We start from the raw sequence: 10,945 nt of genomic DNA, 5'->3' as shown, positions 1-10,945 counted from the left end.
GAAATCTGAGTGTGATTCCTGGAAAACAATTCAGCCAAAGCGAAGAACGAAGAAATGTGCTTGTTAAAGCACTAATTTCCTACCTGTATCTGCACCAAATTAAATATTCATAATGATTATTGATGTACATTCAGCCAAGCATTTGCCTGTAAACGTATTATAGTAGTTAAAATAGGCTAGTAACACAGTGTCACTTGTCTAGTCCGAAAATTTTCAAATTCGAAAGTGTGTACATAGATTACCTACAGCCGAACACAAAACTTCAAAATACCTGAAATAGAGTTTGTTTTTGGTATCAAAGTAACCGAACTATGATTAGATCATTAGGCACTTATCCATGGATCGCTGTGTAAATTATCTACACTGTTGTGATCCACGTGAGCGGATTTAAGAAACTATCTCATGTATCCAGGCGGGACAAGCATCACTGTAAATGTAGTATTCGAGTGTTATAGAAAAGTCAATATTAGAAAATCTCACGAATGGCCGTGGTGTATACATGTATTTGTTTTACACAATCTGTATAGTTGTTCACAGATTTTTTAATTGCACATTCGATATGTGTATATGCACGTTTAAGTTTACACTCAATCATAAGTATGTAAGTTGTCAAAAACCAGCGTTTTGTTTTCTCTCCATTGTTATGGCGTAATACTAGTACGCTACAATTCTCACTTGTTGATTAGTTGTCTTCCGATATTTGATAGAATTCCAGTTTTTTCATGTGTTGACATTTTTATTCATAATAAAATTTCACCTAACTTTTGCTTTTCACCGGCGTTACGACAAGATCGACAACTGCAACACGATCGAGGCCATGAATGGAAGAAACAGTGACAACGCAAAAATCAAATAAAATCCATATGGATTTCTTCAGGATATTCGTTTATTTAAGAACGCTCTTCATGAAGTCTGCCGGTGTAACATTAAATATTTACCCGTTGAAAAACGACCCCATGGGTCATTTCCTAACATTAAAAGTTGACCCCAATCAAAATTTAATATTAAATTTTGATCAAAAATGGTCGTTGAAAAGTGATCAATGTTAACTTTTTATCAGCAATGGGGTCATGTTTTAACGGCAACTTAAATGTTACATACATAATGTAGATATTTAAAATGGAGAGAGAGTGAGAGAGAGAGAATTGTTTCCTAAGCAAACGAAAGGACGAGGAACATTAAGAGTCCAAATTTGCCCTATGTCAAAACTCTATATTTTACTGTTATTCTGATCAATTGCGATTAGTGTCACCAGTTTCAGCCATCTTTAGATTGATTTTCATATATTCTCTGATTTTTTTGGCAAAACAATGAAAAAACAACAACAACAATCACAGATTTCTGGAAACAATGAATTACTTTTACAACAAGAAATAACAAAATAAACAATTCCATACTTTAGACTTCATTACACAAGATTACGCCGGAAAAAATTATGACCAATGAATATGTTAGAATTCCTCATGTTGGGGGAAAACAGCTGATATTAGCACACACAAAAAATTACAGATTTCTTTGATATACATGTAATACCTTAAATAAGAAAAATAATAATGTTTTGATTAACACAGCATTAGTTGGAAATAACGAAAGTATCCGATGAAGAGTAACGCCTTCTTTAATACTAGAGGTATGGTATTGAAACTGAATGGAACAGGAAATCCTTTGCCAAAATTGTAAATTTTATGATCTCAGGGTAGGGCTTTTGGTGCCAGGATGGGGCCAAAATGGTCACAGTGATTTTATGTCTTTATCATTTGAAGGACTCCTTTAATTTTGCGGATACTATATGCAATTTTAAGCTAAATGCATATACACTGTACATGTATAGGAAAACAGAAAGGAATGTACCAAAATTTAGATTTTTTGAACCCCAAAGTCCTGACTTTAGGGCAGGTCCTAGTCATAAAGTGTTATAGAACATACTAGTGTATTATATTTTGCATCACCGGATACCTTCGTTACATGTATTTCTAACCAATGAAAATTATCCTTACTTTAATAGAAGAAACATTTTGTTTATTTGGGAATATGACCCCACCACTTGTCCGAGGTGTGGACGGTACAGAAAACATTTTGTTCATTGAGGGTCATTTTCAATGTTGAAATTTGAACCCAACCCCCCCACCAGAAATGATCTCTTGAAGATAACATGTCCGAGGGTCATTTTTTTTTCCAACAAAGGTCAAAATTTCACGCTTAGGGGGGTAGTTAATTAACGGTCTGGGTCAATTTTCAACGTTGAAAATTAATCAAACATTCGTTGAAAAATGACCCCTGGGGTCGTTTTTCAACGGGGTCACTATTTGATGTTACACCGGCATGAAACGTCGCAGTTTATACCCTCATGTAGTTCACGCATTTTAAAAAGTGAAATTTATTTTTTATATTATCCTACTCATTGCTATCGGTATTCCCAGCCGTTAAAATGTATGCACTATATCTATCAAGTAATTCTGTATTCATACGCGCATAGTTTACATGAGGAAAATGCCTATCATTACTATTTTCAAAGATAATGAAGGCAAGAAACAATCAGAATGTGAATATTCCTTACATTATCCGTGTTCTCGTCCTAATTCACATGTTTTAACTTCAAATATTATCCCAATAATAATGAATCATAATAACCAAAATGACGTCATTATCAATATTGATAATAATAGTAATTATACTTTATTTCCAGAAGGTGACCTGATTAGTGCACGCACTATTCTTCTCCAGGGCCTTCCACTTGATACATACAATTATAAACAAGAAAGATTATTTAAAACAGATTCTCAAAAACATGAACACAAGAGTATGTATAGCTGCAATAATGTAACCCTATCCGAATTTTTTTCCTTGGAGGGGGGGGGGGGGGGGGCTACAACTCCATAGGATCTCTGTAATGGTGCAAATGCAGGGGTGATTCAATCCTGCGACATTTTCGATCACTCTAAACATTTGCTGACTTTCTCTACGTAAATAAAATGATATTCTATGTTTCTTAGTCAATACATATATTTACAACCTACAACTTACGATTTTTATGAAGCTCTATTCTACCGTTTTCAACAATTTTGATATATTCCAATTTCACGATTCATATTTGTGCGCCATGTTTGATGTACTGAAGTTTTAACTTCCGATTGTCAAGTTATTTGCATATGCCGTAAAAGGTAGTGTTTACATAAATGGACGAGTATGGAGGAGAAAGCTATTTTGTCGGTATTGGAAAGGTTTGAATTTAATACCAAATTAAAAAACGAACAGCAGAGTGTAAATTCTTTCTACCACCATATGATTTTCCTTTCTTTGTCGGAATGGCCCAAGTAACTACATTTTCGCGCTGATTGTCAATGTTTACAGTAGATCCACCTACGAGATCTCGCGATAACAAGCATGGCGGAGCAGATGAAGAATTTTGCATGTTGTACATGATATTTAATGAAAAACACCTTTATTAGACACGCCCAAGCACAAAGTTGGTACTCTTTCTGTTGTAAATAACATTGGAGACAAATACAGGGTTTATTCATTACAAGTTAGTACATTGTATTTATAAAAATATTTTGCACCATTACGAAGATCCTGTGGAATTGTAGCCCTCTCCCGAAAACGTCAGAATTTTTAAAAAAAAATCGGAGAGGGCTACATCATTGCCTTTCCCGAAAACGTCAGCGGAGAGGGCTACATCATTGCAGCTAGATTATGTATAGCTAGATTCAGTCTAGATCACATAACATAATTGAATATCAGTAATAAGCAATCACAAAATCTAATATTTCCAGGTTGCGAATAATAGAATTTATATACGAGAAGAGCAAGCACCTAAGTAATGTAAAGAGGTCTTTAATAATTGCATGTTAAAGTTTGGTAATCAAAGATCGTGATTTGATTCAGAACGCAGACGATAACACCGTGGCCAAACGTCAGAGGGTAGAATTCATTGCGTCACCTGATAGGCTACATAATTCTTAAGAATTATCTGTTTAAAGAAAAATATTGAACCACTTTCTAACCCGTCCTCACGGACATCTACACTCTCCATAGTAAATTGCTTTAGGAGTTGGTTGTACTCTGCGTTAAAAGCACGACTGTATCCTGCGTAGGAATGGTTGTATCCAAATGACGTTTGGCCATGGTGGATAAGAAGCAAAGGATTGAAATTCAAATAACTCACAAAGATAGTCGGGAGCCAAACCGAAACAAATTTTGAGTAATAAAATATCTTTGTGTAAATCAACTAGCTCATAAACTGTCAACCAACCAAGTTTCTCAAATAATGGTTTAGAAGAGGAATCTGGACTTGCATCTAGAATTATCATTGCAGCTCTTTTTTGTAACTTAATATTCTTTCTATATCAAGTTTGGATGTATTTCCCTATATGTAATAGAGCTTTCTTGTACATTATACATATAGGGATAGAAACTTATTTATCTTGCCTAGTGTAAATAATTTGTAGTTTACGTTTTTGCATACTGAGTCAATATGGCTGGTGTAAAGTAATTTGTTATTAAGTTTGCACAGATCCTATCCCGCGAACAGTAATAAGAAATCAGGATACTTTTATTACATGTATTATATTAGTATTACATTAGTCTATTAGATTTATCGACGACGTTTTATCTATTAACAATATGTGTCGATTCGATATATTCCTATGTTGTATTATTACAACTGTATTTTAAAGGGACATGGACACGATTTGAGCTGAAAATTTTCAAACTTTATTTTTCCATTTTTAATATTTAGAATGCTTAACTAAGGTATTCCTAATGGTCAGCAAAAATTTGAATGTTAATTGTCGAGGTACATGGGAGGTACAGAGCTCACAATTCTTTATTATGTGAACAAGGCTCGTGCCAGGTTTTTATTTTCATCGATTAGATATGCTAGTAAAGGTTAGTTAAAAGCAGATTTTTCAAGTTAATTCCGAACACAATTAAACAGTTTCTATTGTTTAGCACATCTCATTTTGTTTTAAACATGCTATTTTCTATAAAGCGATCTATATGAAAGGTGAATATAACGAACAATTATCTCGTAACTCCTATAAGCAATACAAAATAGATAGTTGGGCAAACACGGACCCCTGGATACATCAGAGGTGGAATCAGGTACTTAGGAGGAGTAAGTATCCCCTGTCGACCTGTCACACAGTAAACAAAAACATGGCACAAGCTTTGTTTACATAACAAAGAATTGTGAGTGCTGTATCTCACGTGTAACTAAACAATTGATATTCAAATTTTGGTTGACCATTAGAAATACTTTAGTTAAACATTGTAAACAATAAAAATAGAAAAATGAAATTTGTTCAGCTCAAATCGTGTCCATGCTTCTTTAAACGAACTTGGCATTAATTCTGCATTTGGTAACTGTACTTACATGTATAATCCAACTGCCCTTTCAGAAGATGAAATTCTTTAAAATCATGCTTCAGTTTTAGACACATTTGATATCCCAGTCAATGGGACGGGTGAATATGAGTTACCGTACCTATACTGGATCCCTAAACTTCACAAAGACACATTGGTGGATCCAGTAAATGTTCTACCAAGCCCCTATCTTTGCTACTCACGAAAATTTCAAACGTATTGTACAACAACATATGCCAGAAGTGGTGTAAATCAAATGTGAATTCTCAAAAACAATTCTAAAGAACTTTCAGTAGATTTGAAATCTCAAAACTTTTCTCATATCAACAACATCAAAACGTATGACTTTTCAACACTTTACACGACCATTCCTCACGATAAAATAAAGACAGGACTTCTTGATATCATAGTTAGTTGCTTCTTCAACAAACAAAAAATGAATATCTAGCGATCAGTCATCCAAAGATTCAACACACAAGTATTCTGAAGTTGAAACAAAAAATACATGTATGCTGAAGTTCCTCATTGACAATATCTTGCCCTTTGATGAATGAAACATTTCACTGTCAAATTACTTTTGCATGAATTGGTCTTTTGACACGTGTGGTATATTTCAAATTAAAAGACACTTATTGGTTTTAAATGTGTGGTAATCCACATGTATTCAAAACATTGTTGATACATCCGATCCTTGGATTTTTGAGAGCTTCACAAAACGATTGTGTACATATGTATTTATACAAGGACTTTACTATTTTATTTCTGGGTCCAATGAGTTTTGTCCAGTATGAAATCGTTCTGGAATAAACATCAATACATGTACACAACGGAATGCGACCTGTTTCAACAAAAACCATAAATGATGGTGCAGAAATTTTCTAGTGCAATGATCACTCAGGCAAAATATCACAATGCAATACAATGTACATGCTAAACCGAGCAGAGTCTGCGTTCTTCGTGTCCTCCATCTTGCGTTTTGGCTTCCACCAGATCACGTACATATGTAATCAACCGTGATGACAACAATATCTCTTAAACAGACAGAACTATGAAAAATCAAGAAGCTTTCGTTTCTCCGCTTCCAGGGGACCCAACAGGTAACACAGCTTTTGTAAGTGAAATCATCGAAAAGTGACTGTAACACAGAATACTAGTATTTTCAGCAAGGCCGAAATCCACAGAGCAATATATCCTAAACTCCAAGCGCGCTTACCAAGGCCTTTGCAAAACTTGTACTTGATTTTAAATTTCACCATAAAGTTATGAGTGAAAAAATACTAAGTCAAACTGACATGATTTTGTTTTCATTTTCTTCATCCTTTGTTACATGGTAGTATGAAGAACAAATCATTTGTCAATCGACTTGACTCTAATTTGTAGCTTTTAATTCATGAAAATTATATCAAAACAATGCTCAAATTCCCAGGAAATACAGCATTTTTTTTCTAGATGCTTTAGGCACACGAGTAAGGGTGACGATAACGAACAGTGATCAATCTCATAAATCCTATAATGAATAAAAATTGAGAAAAGGGCAAAAACGGACACCTGGAAATATCAAAGGTGGAATCCGAAGCCTGTTCAGTAGAACGGGAGCTCGCGACTGCTCGCCTCTCGCACCAATGGATTATATTGGGAATATTCACGGACGACCGCTCTGCTGAACAGGCTTCATGTCCCTAGGAAGAGTAAGCATCCCTTGTTGACCGTTCACACCCTCCGTCAGCCCTACATCTTGATCAGATAAACGGAGTAATCTGTAGTCAAAATCAGTGTGTAAAGAACGTTCTAATAATTGGTATGAAACACATCAAACAGAATGCGACCTAATGGCAGATTGCATTCGCAAATAAGATCATTTTAACGACCATATAGTTTACGAAATGCAAACTTTAAACGAAATTTAAAATCCTTGTAACATCAACCTATTTGTCAGTAACCTGACTCCGTTTAAAAATTGCTCTTGCGCAGAACATGCTCTCGCGTATAGAATCTGTTGAATTGATTGATTGTAAAATGTATATTGTTTGACGTCCCTCTCGAGAATATTTGACTCATACGGAGACGTCGCCATTGCCGGTAAAAGGATGCAATAGTTAGGCCTATGCTCAGCGCTTATTTCCTTTGAGCAGGGAGGGATCTTTAACGTGCCACACCTGCCGTGACACGGGACCTCGGTTTTTGTAGTCTCATCCGATGGACAACCCCTTTTAGTCACCTCTTACGACAAGCAAGGAGTACTGAAGACCTTTCCTAACCCGGGTCCCCATGGAATGAATCAGTCGGAAGACATAAACGCCATATGCAAGAAATAATTAATGGAATACATGAATTGCTACATGAATATTGGAAGTTGACAATGGGGAAGTTGAAGTCAACCTATTTTTCCAAATAGTGGAGTTGTTTTAAATGTGTATGTTCAATAAAACATCCAAATATCAAACAGATATGAAATATCATGTAGTGTCTTTTATTCCAAGTTAACCTGGATATATCGAATCGACATACATGTAGATGAGAATCAGCAGCGTGTTTACTAAGTAGTACTCTTTACTATTTACACTGAATTGACCTAGATTGTTGTAGAAGGTTATGTTTACTTTTCCTTGACACCTGTGACCGAGATTGTTCTAGACTAGGCTAATTTTAGTAGAAAGATTACGTAATGGTTGCATCATGGTCTTTCAAGATTGTACTAGAAAATTATGGAACGCCAAATTAACATAAACTCAAATAATTGAAGATATCATCAATTCAATTATTGCTCTCTTTAATTGAATTAATGAGCGCACTAAATCAATTATTGCTCTCATCAAATGAATTAATGCGCGCTTCAATTCAATTATTGCTCTCATCAATTGAATTAATGCGCGCATCAATTGAATTAATGAGAGCAATAATTGATTTAATGCGCGCATTAATTCAATTATTGCGCTCTTCAATTCAATTGATGCGCGCATTAATTCAATTAATGAGAGCAATAATAGATTTGATGCGCGTATTAATTCAATTATTGCTCTCGTCAATTCATTTGATGAGAGCATCAAGTTAGTAGAAATATTGCTCGCAATAATTAATTTAGAGCTCGGTATAAATAATTTGATGATCTCTTTAATTTAATTGAAGATATCTTTAAATCATTTACAATGCTTTTGTATAAGGAATTAATGCGCGCATCAATTCTTTTAAAGAGAGCAACAATTCAATTAAAGATATCATTAATTCAATTGTGGATATGTTGAATTGAAGATATCTTTAATTATATAGTTGGTCTCTCAAAAAGAATTATTGCTCTCTTCAAATGAATTAAAGATATCATTAATTCAATTGAAGAGAGCAATAATTGAATTAATACGCGCATTAAATCAATGGCAAATAAAACTCCAAATTACTCGCCCTTGATTACAGGTGGCGCACGATCCGTTAACGTCCAAGGCGTTTCTAACCTCAGATTTAAGAGAGCGTCGGAAGGACACGTTTAGATTAGAGAGTTTTTGAATATTTAGTAACGACGACGGATTACGGTTCGTAGGACCTCACTGCGTTTAGAGACGAACTTAGAAAACGCATTGCAAGACTCTCTGGGCGGAAAGGAAAGCACGTTGAGAGTTTCAACTGCAACCGAATTTTCTCTGTCACATCGATTAAATAAAGACATTCAATACACATTTAACGTTTTTCATTATAAACTACTTCGTGATTAAGTTTACATGCTTAAACAGTAGAATTAACAGTAGTAGTAGGTTGAATATAAAATATACAATACATCATAATTCTTTATAAGTTGTTGAATTGCATATGTTTAAAACAATAAGATGCGGACCCCCCCCCCCCCCCCCCCTCTCTCTCTCGCGATCGAGGATTAAGAATATCAGTTATTAAATATATCCATATATCTCTGAATTTCTATTATCAAGCTGTTAAAATGTGTAGTAATAATGAATGTATATGTATAACTTTCTTTATGAAATGAAAATTCACGATAGAGAAGACACATGTATATGTATCAGAGTACATATATCATACACCTTAACTTCACAGTTAACAGTTTATTTACGTGTTTTAACTTATATCACTTACGTGATGACGTTACGGTAGGTAAACAGTCCTTGCGATTAACTTTTTTATTAGTCCATAGGGCAAGCGAGAGCATAAAAATTGGCAGGTTAAATAAATTTTACTACCCCATATGCTAGGTGTACAATAATGATTCAAAATTTCGAGTTTCTACATTTTAATTGAATATTACAACTTGGATTGCAAGTTTAAGACGGAAGTTCAAGCTTTCTTTCAACTTCTAAATTCACGTCTCCATCCATATATTATGATTGATATACTATGAGTTGGTTGTACTCTGCGTGAAAAGCACGACTGTATCCTGCGTATAGGAATGGTTGTATCCAAATGACGTTTGTCCATGGTGTTGCAGGAAACTGATGTAGGCCTACATAATTTGACCCGTGTTTACTTTCACGTATAAGGATTTATCACGTTTATACATGTATGTACCATGACAGTTCATGATATGAATGATTTAATACTAAAATACATCAGTTAACAAATGTAGTACACTTTTCAATTTGAAGGTCAATTTGAATGTTCATACTTCAGATTGAAATCAAAGTTACAAGTGCTTATTGAAAAACGTAATGCAATGATTTTTTAAAATAAAAACCACAATGAACAATAGGTCTATGTGTGGCTTTTATTATGAACACAACATTGTATATATGACAGTGAAATTTGTATTTACTTCACTTGGATAAATTTATAGCTTTATTAATTTGCATTTAATTTTGATAAAAGTAGATATGATTCAAATTTTATTTCTAAAAAATTCAGAAATATCTTAATCTCTTGAGATGCATTTTTCTTCTGGTTTGCGCCAACAGTTTAAAATTAAAACTGGTATTCGTTTCTTTGACGTATTGGACTGTACTTCCGTGGGTCAGTTGATAAACATGATATAACAACATAACTATGATAATGCAAACTTTGATAAGTTATGAAAGTTTTACAATTTCATCCCATATTTTGATTAATTTCATACGTATTGACTATATTGAAGAATCCAGACTCGTTTTCCCTGAAATTCAAACAATATTTTACAACACGTTTTGAATTGTAACAAAATTAACAATGAAGGTAAAGTGATGAAATTAATTTACAATCCAGTCATCAAAAACGAAAACAAGACCTAGGAATATTCACTGCCTTACAGTTACAGTCTGATTATAGCCACCCCTCCATTACAGTCGCGTCATCGTACCGAGTGACGGCGGAGGGGGGGGGGGGGGGGGGGGTGGGGTGGGGGGGGGGGGGTGCTGTTAGCATTCGCGTTCATTCATATTTTGAAAACCTTGGTTAACTCTAAAATTAATTTTTAAATGGCATCTGTAATATATTTTTGTACCATACTTCGTTTATATATTGATGACTCAAATTTCCCCTGTTCGATTATAGATCTAATCTAGAAGGGGGGGGGGGGGGTTGAGAGTCATAGAATTATAAGATCATTGATGACTGTATCACTAAGGATTGATACAATTTCAGCATAAAACATTCATGCAGAATATTACGA

The 10,945-nt window shown here is 34.5% G+C and overlaps 1 protein-coding gene across 1 annotated transcript in view; it reads left to right on the top strand.

The window, feature by feature from the left end:
* The window catches only part of LOC125646724 (protein quiver-like), an 11,895-nt gene extending 11,133 nt beyond the window's left edge, over positions 1–762 (top strand). Inside the window, exon 3 of the mRNA XM_048873236.2 lies at positions 1–762. This exon is cut by the window's left edge and continues 2,632 nt beyond it. The gene's annotated coding sequence lies outside the window, so the exon portion shown is untranslated.
* The last annotated feature ends 10,183 nt before the right edge of the window (positions 763–10,945 follow it).

The sequence above is a fragment of the Ostrea edulis genome, chromosome 6 (genome assembly GCF_947568905.1).
Source record: "Ostrea edulis chromosome 6, xbOstEdul1.1, whole genome shotgun sequence".
Taxonomy (NCBI): Eukaryota; Metazoa; Mollusca; class Bivalvia; order Ostreida; family Ostreidae; genus Ostrea; species Ostrea edulis.
Note: the sequence above shows the minus strand (reverse complement) of the source record. Positions and strands in the feature narration are given on the sequence as shown.